Source organism: Ursus americanus, chromosome 2, assembly GCF_024610735.1.
Source record: "Ursus americanus isolate L20-20 chromosome 2, mUrsAme1.1.p, whole genome shotgun sequence".
NCBI lineage: Eukaryota > Metazoa > Chordata > Mammalia > Carnivora > Ursidae > Ursus > Ursus americanus.
In genome coordinates, this window is record NC_142128.1 from 78,515,965 (window position 1) to 78,526,359 (window position 10,395).

General features: G+C 45.3%; 1 protein-coding gene across 5 annotated transcripts in view; it reads left to right on the plus strand.

Moving 5' to 3' along the window:
* The window catches only part of RPS6KC1 (ribosomal protein S6 kinase C1), a 236,120-nt gene extending 225,934 nt beyond the window's left edge, over positions 1 to 10,186 (plus strand). For 2 of the 5 annotated variants that reach the window (XR_006777789.2, XR_015722618.1), the window contains 2 exons: positions 4,565 to 4,732; positions 10,102 to 10,186. The gene's annotated coding sequence lies outside the window, so the exon portion shown is untranslated. The remainder of the gene's footprint in view (positions 1 to 4,564; positions 4,733 to 10,101) is intronic. The other 3 variants (XR_006777787.2, XR_006777786.2, XR_006777785.2) reach the window with 3 other exon arrangements.
* Positions 10,187 to 10,395: the final 209 nt, after the last annotated feature.

Genomic DNA, 10,395 nt, shown 5'->3' on the forward strand with positions numbered 1-10,395 from the left:
TGAAGAGAACTGAAGATAATTAATACACTGCATTGAATGCAAATTGCACCCCCAGCACTTATCTCATTTTCAATTAGCACAAATGTTCCAGCACTGCAGGCTTGTTATGGTTTTACCATGGGCTGGGTAATTAATTTCCGCGAGCCACATATCAGGCACCTGGTAATGCCGTTTATTAATAAATGTCACCCCAGGTATCGGTTTGTTAGAAGAGGTAAATAAATGGAATGTGCAGTTGTCTGCCCTGTGCAAATCTATTTTTACACCTCGCTGAATCTTTTCACTTGTTTGTTTATTGACTTGAGTGACTCCTGAGATTACAATTGCAAACAAAAGAAGATCCCCGCCCGTAATGTGGCCTCAAAGCGGGGAATTCCCTTTTCTTCCCCCTTGGGGACAGTCAGGCCGGTGAGTGGAGTTAGTCACAGGCCAGTTTGTGTTGCTTCAGAAAGCATTTTCCCAAATGAGACCCCCGGGGAGAGTCAGAAAGGAGAGACTTCTCCAGGCACACCTGTCCCACCCAACCAGACTCCCTCGCTTGGATCCTCTCCACCTGCAAATCTTTGAGGAGCAGGAGATCTTACAGCCCACTTACTGGTGCCCCCCTCCCAGCCCATCCTGGCCCCCTTTCCCTGCTCTACGTCTCATTTACTCTTAGTTACTAAAAAAGGTTCTGGTCACCCCTTCCAATGTGTGCGTGGGGGCTGTTTCCCCACACCACCAAGCAATCCCTGGACACCAGCTTGGGGTCCGACAATTCAACTCCATTCTGGCACAATCTACAAGGAGATGGCATCAGATTCCACAGGTTGAGGGCTTGGTCCCACAAGACTGCCACCACTTTAGATGCCAATCACACGTCCAGCTTGTCACCTGTGCTTCTGACCCACCCTCTCTAAATCAGAGGTTTCCATGACCTCCTCCCCCTCAGAATTCAATTAATCAGCCCAAACGACTCATGGAACTCAGGGAAATATTCACTTACATTTACCAGTTTATCATAAAATGTATGATAAAGGACGCAGACTAATATCCAGATGAAAGTGTTGCATGGGACAACATAATGGTCTCCCTGCTTCTGTCCTTGTCCGTCTATGGTCTATTTCTGAACATGAAAGCATGTTCTCCAGGCATGCCGCTCACCCCGAATCATGTGTTCCCCAACCTGGAAGCTCTCCGAACCCTGTCCTTTTGAGTCTGTATGGAAGCTTCATTACATAGGCATGATTGGTTAAATCACTGGCTGTTAGTGACTGATTCAACCTCCCGGAAGTGGGTGGGTAGCCCTTCCCCTCCCGGGAGGCTGAGGTGCCACTGAAATTTCCAACCCTCTAGTCACATGATTGGGTCTCCAGGAAACCAGCCCCATCCTTAGGAGCTTTCCAAAAGTTATCTCATTAACATAGCAAGAGATACCTTTATCCTCGCCTCATTTAGGAAATTCTCAGGATTCTAAGAGCTTAGTGCCAGAAATGGAGCCAAAGTCCAAATATGTATTTCTTCTTCTAAGTCACAATGTCAGAGCTAACTAACCTGTGACATTTGGGACTCTGTCATAACAAGGTGGGAGGATTTGGTGGCCTTCCCACAAAAGTGGGTTGTTGAGGAGAAGTCCCATGTTTCTGTGAGATTTTCCACATTTCTGACTTGTATCTTCTCTCTCCATACTGGTAGGTGACATTAGATCTTTTGTAAAAAAATAAAAACCTAGTTAGCAGATTCTGATTACATATTTACCATGGGTCTGGAACTTTCAGAGCTGGAGGATTAATGTGCCCAAATCCCATTTTATCAAAGTTCTTGTGGTGATGTCAGTTTTGCCAAGTAAATAGCTTGCTCTTTACTGAACCAGTGGGGGCCATAATCAGAAATCAGCAATTCTTACCCTACATTTTGAATTTTGTTGCTCCTCAAGTTCCCTTGAGGACCCTATTTGAAAAGTCACTGTGATTTGATTGAGTTCATCCATGTGAAACACTCTGCACAGTGCCTGGTACCCAGTAACTTGGCAGTGATTAATATGGTGGTTGTTATCAGCACTGGTTACATCAACTCAAAGGCTCCTACAGGGAGTGATCATCTGTTTAGCAGTTATTTATTGAGCACCTACTATGTGCCAGGCACTGTTTTGGCACTGCAGATGAAACACAGAAATCTTGGTCCTAATGAAGACAGGAGACATTCTATTGGAGACAGGAAATAAACAAGCGGGTCAGTAGGATGCCAGACAGTTTGAGTGCTCTAGAGAATCCCAGGTAGGGAGAGAAGACTGGAAGTGAAAGGGCGTTTCAGCTTTAAGAAGGCCTTGCTGAAAAGGTGCCAGGCACTGTTTTGGCACTGCAGATGAAACACAGAAATCTTGGTCCTAATGAAGACAGGAGACATTCTATTGGAGACAGGAAATAAACAAGCGGGTCAGTAGGATGCCAGACAGTTTGAGTGCTGTAGAGAATCCCAGGTAGGGAGAGAAGACTGGAAGTGAAAGGGCGTTTCAGCTTTAAGAAGGCCTTGCTGAAAAGGTGCTCTTTGAGCAGAGAGAGACATGAAGGAGGTCAGAATCAGCTCTTAGATGTCTGGGAAGGAGCCTTCTAGACAGAGGGTATAGAAAATGTAAAGGCCCAGAGACAGGAGGATGCCAAGAACCCCAAGAAGGCCAGTAAATCCAGAGTAGAGTGACTGGGAAGAGCTGGAGGAGAGGAAGTCTCAGAAGTTATGACTATTAGATCAGGTAGGGCCTTGTGGGAGGTTCTGAGAACTTTGTATTTTACTCTGACATAGGGTATGGTGTGAAGATATTGAACAGAGGAAGATGGGATCTGACTTAGATTTTAAAAGGCTCTCTCTGGCTTTCATGTTCAGAAATAGACCATAGAAGGACAAGGACAGAAGCAGGGAGACCAGTAAGGAAATGTATTAGTTTCTTATTGCTGCTGTAACAACTTACCACAAGTGTAGCGGCTTGAAACAACACAGATTTATTATTTTACAGTTCAGGAGGCCAGAGTCCTAAAATCAAAGTATGAGCAGGGCTGTGTTCTTTCCAAATGTTCTAGAGGAGACTTCCTTGACTTTTGCAGCTTCTAAAGACTGTCTGCATCTCTGGACTCTCAGCTTCTTCCCTGGCCTCGAAACCAGAAGCAGACTGTCTTCATCTCTCTTTCTCTGACATCTGCTTCCATTGGTCCATTTCCTTCTTTGACTCTGACCCTTTTTCCCATATAAGGACCTTTGTGATTAAGTTGGCCTCATCTGCATAAGCCAGGATAATCTGTCCCACGATCCTTAAATTCATCACATCTGCAAAGTCCCTTTCACCATGTAAGGTATTCACAATTTGGGGGGATTGAGATGTGTTCATCTTTGGAAGGCCATTATTCTGACTACTATGAAGGTTTGTGCATTTGTGCGGGTGAAGGATGAAGGTGGTTTGGGCAAAAGTAGTGAGAAGCATTTGGATCCTGGTTATATATCAAGCTGCCTCATATCTTGGGCCATTTTCAGCATGGAAGCTTCCAGAATTCTCTGGGCCTGTGGCATCAGCATCCCCTTTTCCATTATAATTTCAACAGACTTGGGGGCCTAGTTCTCATCCTCCTTAACTAAGGAACCATGGATAGTTGTGGTGGGAAGGGACTTCAGAAACTAGCAAGTTCCCAATTATGCCTTTATAAATTCCTGCTTTGTCCTGGGCCCATCAACTATATCTGTTTATTCTTTTATTCATTCATTCAGCATTTCCTGGGCATCTGTTGAGTGTGCCGCTCTGTGCTGTGTAAAAGTAGAAATAGAAAATGTAAGAGTCATGATCCTTATCCCTGGGAGATAGGGATCTATTTGCAATCTCTTTGGAAAGAAATCAGAGAATAATTTTAGAGCCAAATATGAGTGAAAAATGAAATGCAGGATTTATGCATCAGTACCAAGGGAGTGAAGAATGTGAAGAGGCTTCTTGGAAGAAGTAACAGTTCATGGATTTTTAGTTTTCAACTGATGGCCAGTCAGAGAATTGCCAGCTTTTAATTTTATTAAGAATGAACATTAGAAAAATTTTTACCATCCCTTATTGCCATCATTTTATAATAGGTAGGACATTTAAGCATCTAAGATATAAAAAGGACATGATTGGGGTGCCTGGGTGGCTCAGTTGGTTATATGTCTGATTCTTGATTTCTGCTCAGGTCGTGATCTCAGGGTCATGAGATTAAGCCCCTCATCGGGCTCTATGCTCAGTAGGGAGTCTGCTTGAGATTCTTTCCCTCTCTCTCCCTCTCCCCTTCCCCTGCTCATGTGCACGTGTGGGCTCTCTCTCAAATAAATAAATAAATCTTTTTTAAAAAAAGGACATGGTCTCAGAATGAAGGAGGAGTCTCTTGCATAAAACATATTTAGCTTTATAAAACCTCAATGCTTTATTTTTCTCATTTCCCTGAGAGTTGTTGTGGATCGGTACAGGTCTCTAAACCTCAGCCTGGAGACAACAGGTTGTTTGGGTTGTTCATAGTTTGGATTTCTGACTTTATTGACCATCACCCTCTCCCTGTATTTCTTTGGGCCCTGAATTCAGGTGGCCGGTGACCAGATGACCAGATGACCAGGATCTAATGACTTGCTTACGGATATTCTTGAACCTGTTCCCTGCTCCTGGCTCCTTTACCAGAGGGAAATTTGGGAAGCAGAGGAGGGAAGAGAAATGCAGACCAGTTTGCCCTGGGGCATCTGTGGTCATCTTCTGGTGAGTGAGTGGTTGTTCCAAGTGACAGTCTAATTCTACATTGAGGTTTTGGGATGTTCTGTGGGTTTCAGTCTTCACGGTTGTGTTAGTTTCTTGTGGTTGTTAAAACAAATGACCACGGGGCGCCTGGGTGGCACAGCGGTTAAGCGTCTGCCTTCAGCTCAGGGAGTGATCCCGGCGTTCTGGGATCGAGTCCCACATCAGGCTCCTCCGTTATGAGCCTGCTTCTTCCTCTCCCACTCCCCCTGCTTGTGTTCCCTCTCTCTCTGGCTGTCTCTATCTCTGTCAAATAAATAAATAAAATCTTAAAAAACAAACAAACAAAAAAAACACAAATGACCACAAACTAGGTCACAGTATTCTCTTGTAGTTTTGGAGGTGGAAGTCTGAAATCAGGGTGTCAGCAGGGCTCTGCACCCCCTGTAGGCTCTGGGAAGAAGGGCTTGCTTGCCTCTTCCTGGCCTCGGGTGGTTGGCCAGCCATCCTTGTTGCTCCATGGCCCATACCTACGTCACTCCAGTCTTTGCCTCTGTCATCCCATGGCACTCTCTCTGTGTGTCCATATGTATGTTGGTCTCCTCTTAGAAGAACATCAGTCACTGAATTTAGGGCCCCTCTAATCCAGCAACACCCTATCTTAACTAATTATATCTGCAAAGACTGTATTTTCAAATGAGGTACATTCTGAGGTTTTGGCAGATTTGCGTTTTAGGGAGACACTGTTTTGGGCTGAATTGTGTTCCCTCAAAATTCGTATGTTGAAGACCAAACCCCTAGTACCTCAGAATATGACTGTCTTTGGAGATAGGGTCTTAAAGAATGAATTAAGTAAAAATGAAACATTGGAGTGGGCCCTAATCCAATTTAACTGGTGTCCTTATTGGAAGAGATTAGGACACACAGAGACACCAGGGGTGCTCACACAAGAGGAAAGACCATGTGGGGAAACAGGAAGAAGGCAGCCATCTGCAAGCCAAGAAGAGAGGCCTCGGGAGAAACCAACCCTGCCAACACCTTGACCTTGGACTTTCAGCTTCCAGAACGGTGAGAAAATAAGTTTCTGGCTTTTAGCCTACCCAGTCTATGATATTTGTTACGGCAGCCTGAACTGACTAATACAGATATCATGCAACCCAGTTCAATGCCAGATATCCTTTATTTTTAGCTTAGACCACCCGGGGTATGATGGAGGGATTCCAAAGTGGATTTCGAGATGTCTGTGTTATATCTGTACCTTTTATTACCATTCCCTCCATATCTGTTGCTACACATGGAATAGATGTGCCGTGCTTAGAGGGTGGGTTGGCAAGGGAGGGGAAGGACTGAGCGCTTTGACGCAAGATGTTGTGAGATGGCAGCACCCAGATAGACGTCCAGATTCTGCGTAGGTAAATTATGGATTCGGGTGTTCTCTTTGGTCCCAGATTCAGCAGCCGTGTGTACATATTGGGGGGCAGGTATGTGAGGGGAGGGGCTGGGACAGGGGCTCTAACAGCACTGGTTTCCCTGCTCCCAGCCTCATTATGGCTCCCAAGGAACTCTGTCTGACCCAGGCCAGCCCTGCCCCCTTTCTGCACCCAGTAAACATTGCCGGTTTGCTTTCTCATGAATATGGATTTCCATCATCCCTCACTGTAGGGATAGATGTTGGGGGCAGAGCTGTTGATTACATTTCCAGCCAATCATGCCCATTAGCAGGGAAGAGCGATGGGCATTATGCCTCTTCAGTGAGGAGCCATTTGCATTTGGTTGGGCCCTGCTTTCTTTCTGAGCAGCTATGGACCCTCAGCACACTCAATTACTCCTGCATCCGGCTCTTCCTCTGTGATGCTCTTTTGCTTTCTAAGTGTCTTGATTGGATTCACCAAATAGCTTGGTGCTAACTACAGCTGTTTAGCATATCCCTGGGTGGAGGGTGATAAGGACATCAGGGCTTGGGGTGGCTGTAACCAGCAGGAAACAAATATCTTTTCCTTTCTCTTTCTGCCCACACCTCTCCCCACCCCCACTACTGAAAGAGTCCCCAGTTGTTGGGACCGAGTAGCCCCAGCAGGCCTCGAGGTACACGCTGGCACATTTTGCATCTTTTTAGGGGAGGGTGAGAGGCCCTTCATCCCAGAGTTCTCTGTCCAGTTCCCTGTCCTCCCCCTTGCTCCTGGGAGTGTTGGTTTCCCAGCTGCTTTGGGGGTGGGAGATTCTCTGGGGTCTGGCACAGAGAGATGCCAAGTTCCCCACACCACTTCCACTTCTGAGAAAAAGGGGGGTAACTGGGTCTAAGCAGAGCCCATTGGGAAAGCAGTCTCCCCTCCTTTCCCAGATATTCCAGCAGAGTCATTGGGCCATATGGGAAAAATGGAGGCTTGACCTGGGAGACAGGCGTTTTTCACGTCCTGTTCACAAATCCTTGTGATCAATAAAGTGTGAAGACAACTGGGAATGCCACCGGGTCTCTCTCTTCTGCAAGATCATGTTATTTTTAACCCCCTTCTGCTGCCCACGCTCCACTGGAAAAGCCCTTCTCCAGAGTCACAACCGTTTGTTTGCTCTTCTTAAGGTTGGAGCCATTTTCCCTCCTTGCTGTGGGCATCGCCTGTGTGCCCCCACCGCCAGCTCCCCCGCTCTGCCGTGTTACTAGGGATGCCGTTTTGTTGTCTTTTCTTCCTTTGTTTTGCCTCTTCAAGAAAATGGAAGTGAGCACCTGAGAGAGAGAGAGAGAGAGAGAGGAAGGCAGAGAGGGAAAACCGTGAGCACCAGATGAGCTGAGAATGATAAAGGAAGGTTACCTGTGTGTTTGTCAACAAGATGAAATAAATAAGAGCAAAAAAAAAAAAAAGGACAGCAGTCAAAGGCAATCAAATATGTATTTAATTAAAGCAAACATAAAAATAAAAGTTACATGTTGAATCAATAAACTGCACTTTTTTCTACATGCATTTTGAACAAGACAGATCAGAATCTTGCATGATGAAGACATAATGTGTCATAATAATTAGGAACACAGACAAAAGAACAGCTAATCAGCATGCAAATGTATGCAGTTCTGGTGATTCAGATGAGGCAGATTTCTACCTCTTTTTTGCTTGATTCATCTTCATTGCTAATCATCTGAAGGCTGCCAAATGTTCACTGACACTAATGTATTATAGGTCAAGAGAGGCAGGTCTTCACCTATTACCCCCCCAAACAATACGCTTCCCTTCCCTGTTTCCTCTTCAGGATTTTCAGCAATCACTGCCAGATGCAATCAGACTCCTTGAATAGGAGCAACTGAGGCTTGTTTGTGGCTCGGATTCATTAGAATCAGGAGGCTGAAGAAAGGAATAAATTACTTAATTGCACAAAAAAGTTGCAGCCAAAGTGATGGCGAGAGAAACTGATTGTGTAGACGCGCGTTAGGCCACTCTTGGAATGGGGCGTCTTAGAATAGCTGGTAGTTTGGCCTCACAGATTCAGACAGATTTGGGTGTCCTCCAAAACAGATGGCTCCACATACCATCTATTCTTCTCTTTGTCAGGTTTTACCATTTATTTGATCTTGGCCCCTCTCTGATGCTGGTTGTATTAGTTGTAACACAAATATGCATTCAGATCATATCCATTTAGTCTGGCCCCTCTCCTGTTCTTCATCTTTCTCTTTTCTTTCTCTTTTTCTTTTTCTCTTTCTCTTTTTCTTTTTCTCTTTCTCTTTTTCTTTCTTTCTTTTTTTTAGGAGATGGTCAAGTTGAATAAAACCCTTTCCACCTCCTGAGTTATCCTTCCCGTGCAATGCGAAGCATGGATAGGAAGGTTGCACGAGCCTGCAGTGCGGGAACGTGAGCCCAGCCTGAGCAGAGGAGGAGGGAAGAATCGTTTCAGTGGGGCAAAGAAAGAAAAAAAGAAGACACTGTTTTCCAACCACCAGGATGCCTTTCTTGCCTCGGACTCTTAATCTGTTTAAAGAAAAAAGGAAAGCGCGCTGTTAACCGTTGCTGTTCATAGAGAACGAAGGAAGAAGAAACACAACTGTGCCGACCAGTCTTGCAAATGCTTCCTCCCTTTCCTCGGCCACTCTAGCATGTGTCTCCAGCCAGGCGTCTCTGCCTCAGGCGTTCCACTCAGGTTTTTGGTCATGTGCCCGACTTGCGGGTGGTAGTAAGGTCTTGAAGAAGCCACCGCATTTTTTCTCTGAGGTTCCTGCATTGCTATAGCAGGTTGCTTGTCTCCGTGTGTATATGGGTGTGTATGTGGGGGGCGGGGTAGGTGGTGTTAGAGGACCAGGTTGATAAAAGACAAGAGGTCCTGACAGGGAGGAAATTGGGAAAGAAATAATTATGATGGATTTTTATCTGGGGGAAAAAAAAAAAGCATCAGAGAACAAAGGGACTTTTCTGGTACTGTTGAGAAAGTAATTGGGTCAGCTGCTCTACCCAGGTTTGTCCTGTCACTTCCTCCCCAGCCTCCCTTTGCTCTAGCCAATGTTCCCTCACCTGACAGTGCTTCCTTCCAGATCTTTCCAAGCCTGGGTCTCCCCATCATGTCGGCCAATTTTGCCCTTCAAATGTCAATTCATGGTCACTCATCCATCCCCTTCTCCACCGCGTTACCATGTTTTTATTTCCTTTATAGCTTTTAGCACTATCTGAAGTTTAGTTGTATAAGCACTATTTACTTATTTAATTTTATTTACACGTATACTATCCGTTGTCCCTATTAGAGGGTAGGTTTTTTGAGGGCAGTATTATCTGTGTGTTTTAGTCCCCACTCCTCAATGTCTGCACCCAGGTCTGGCCTTTAGTGACATGCGATACTATGTGTTGCTTAAACAAATTATTTCTGAAAATAGGTATTGTCCTGAAGTCAAGTCACATTAACCATCAACTCCAAGAGTTCCCCAAGTTATTTCCTGAATCGTGGTACTGTGGCAAATTTTGTTGGAGGCTAAAATGTGGGCCATGGGTCTCCTTTGGTTACAAAGATATTTTGTCTGGTTCTCCTTGTCTAAGTCTGGTGCTCATTTGATGGGCAAGCCAGGTAGTGGAAGGACATTTCTTCTCTTGAGTTCATGGTTTGTGTTGTGTTCTCTTAGTGCAAGCTGGGAGTCTGCCATCTTTGTGGTTCTGTGCTGATCTCTGGGTGGGAGTGAGAATGGCTGGAGGTCTGCGTGATGTGAGTAAAGCGGGGAGGAGGAAGAGGAGAGCAGAGAAGGGGAGATCAGAAAAGAAGAACATTTTAGACAAGGGAGGGTCAGAAGGCTCCTCCTCGGCTTGTTATTGCAGACCTTGGACCCTGGAAATTAGAGACAGGGCAAACGGCCCCCACAATAGCTGAAATGCTGAGTGAAGTGCCAGGTTCATCTCTATTAATTACATGGGCTAACTGCTTTTTTCCAGGAGCTGAATAAGCCAAGAGAGTCACGGGGAAAGGAACTTCCTCCTCTGGTTGGATTATGCCCTTGAAAAATTCCTATTATGTAGACCACGGTTCCAGTTGCTAAGAGTTGCATCTCCCCAACCTGAGCCCCTTTCCAGGGTGGGGCGTGAGTTGCAGCAGGCAAGTGGAGAAGTCCTTTTCTGTTGGTTTAGAGTATCACGTGGGCCATTAAAAACAAAATAAAACAAAAAACAAGTTCTTCTTTTTCTAGAACTTGCCACAACTGATATAAATGGAAATTAAATTCATCTTGG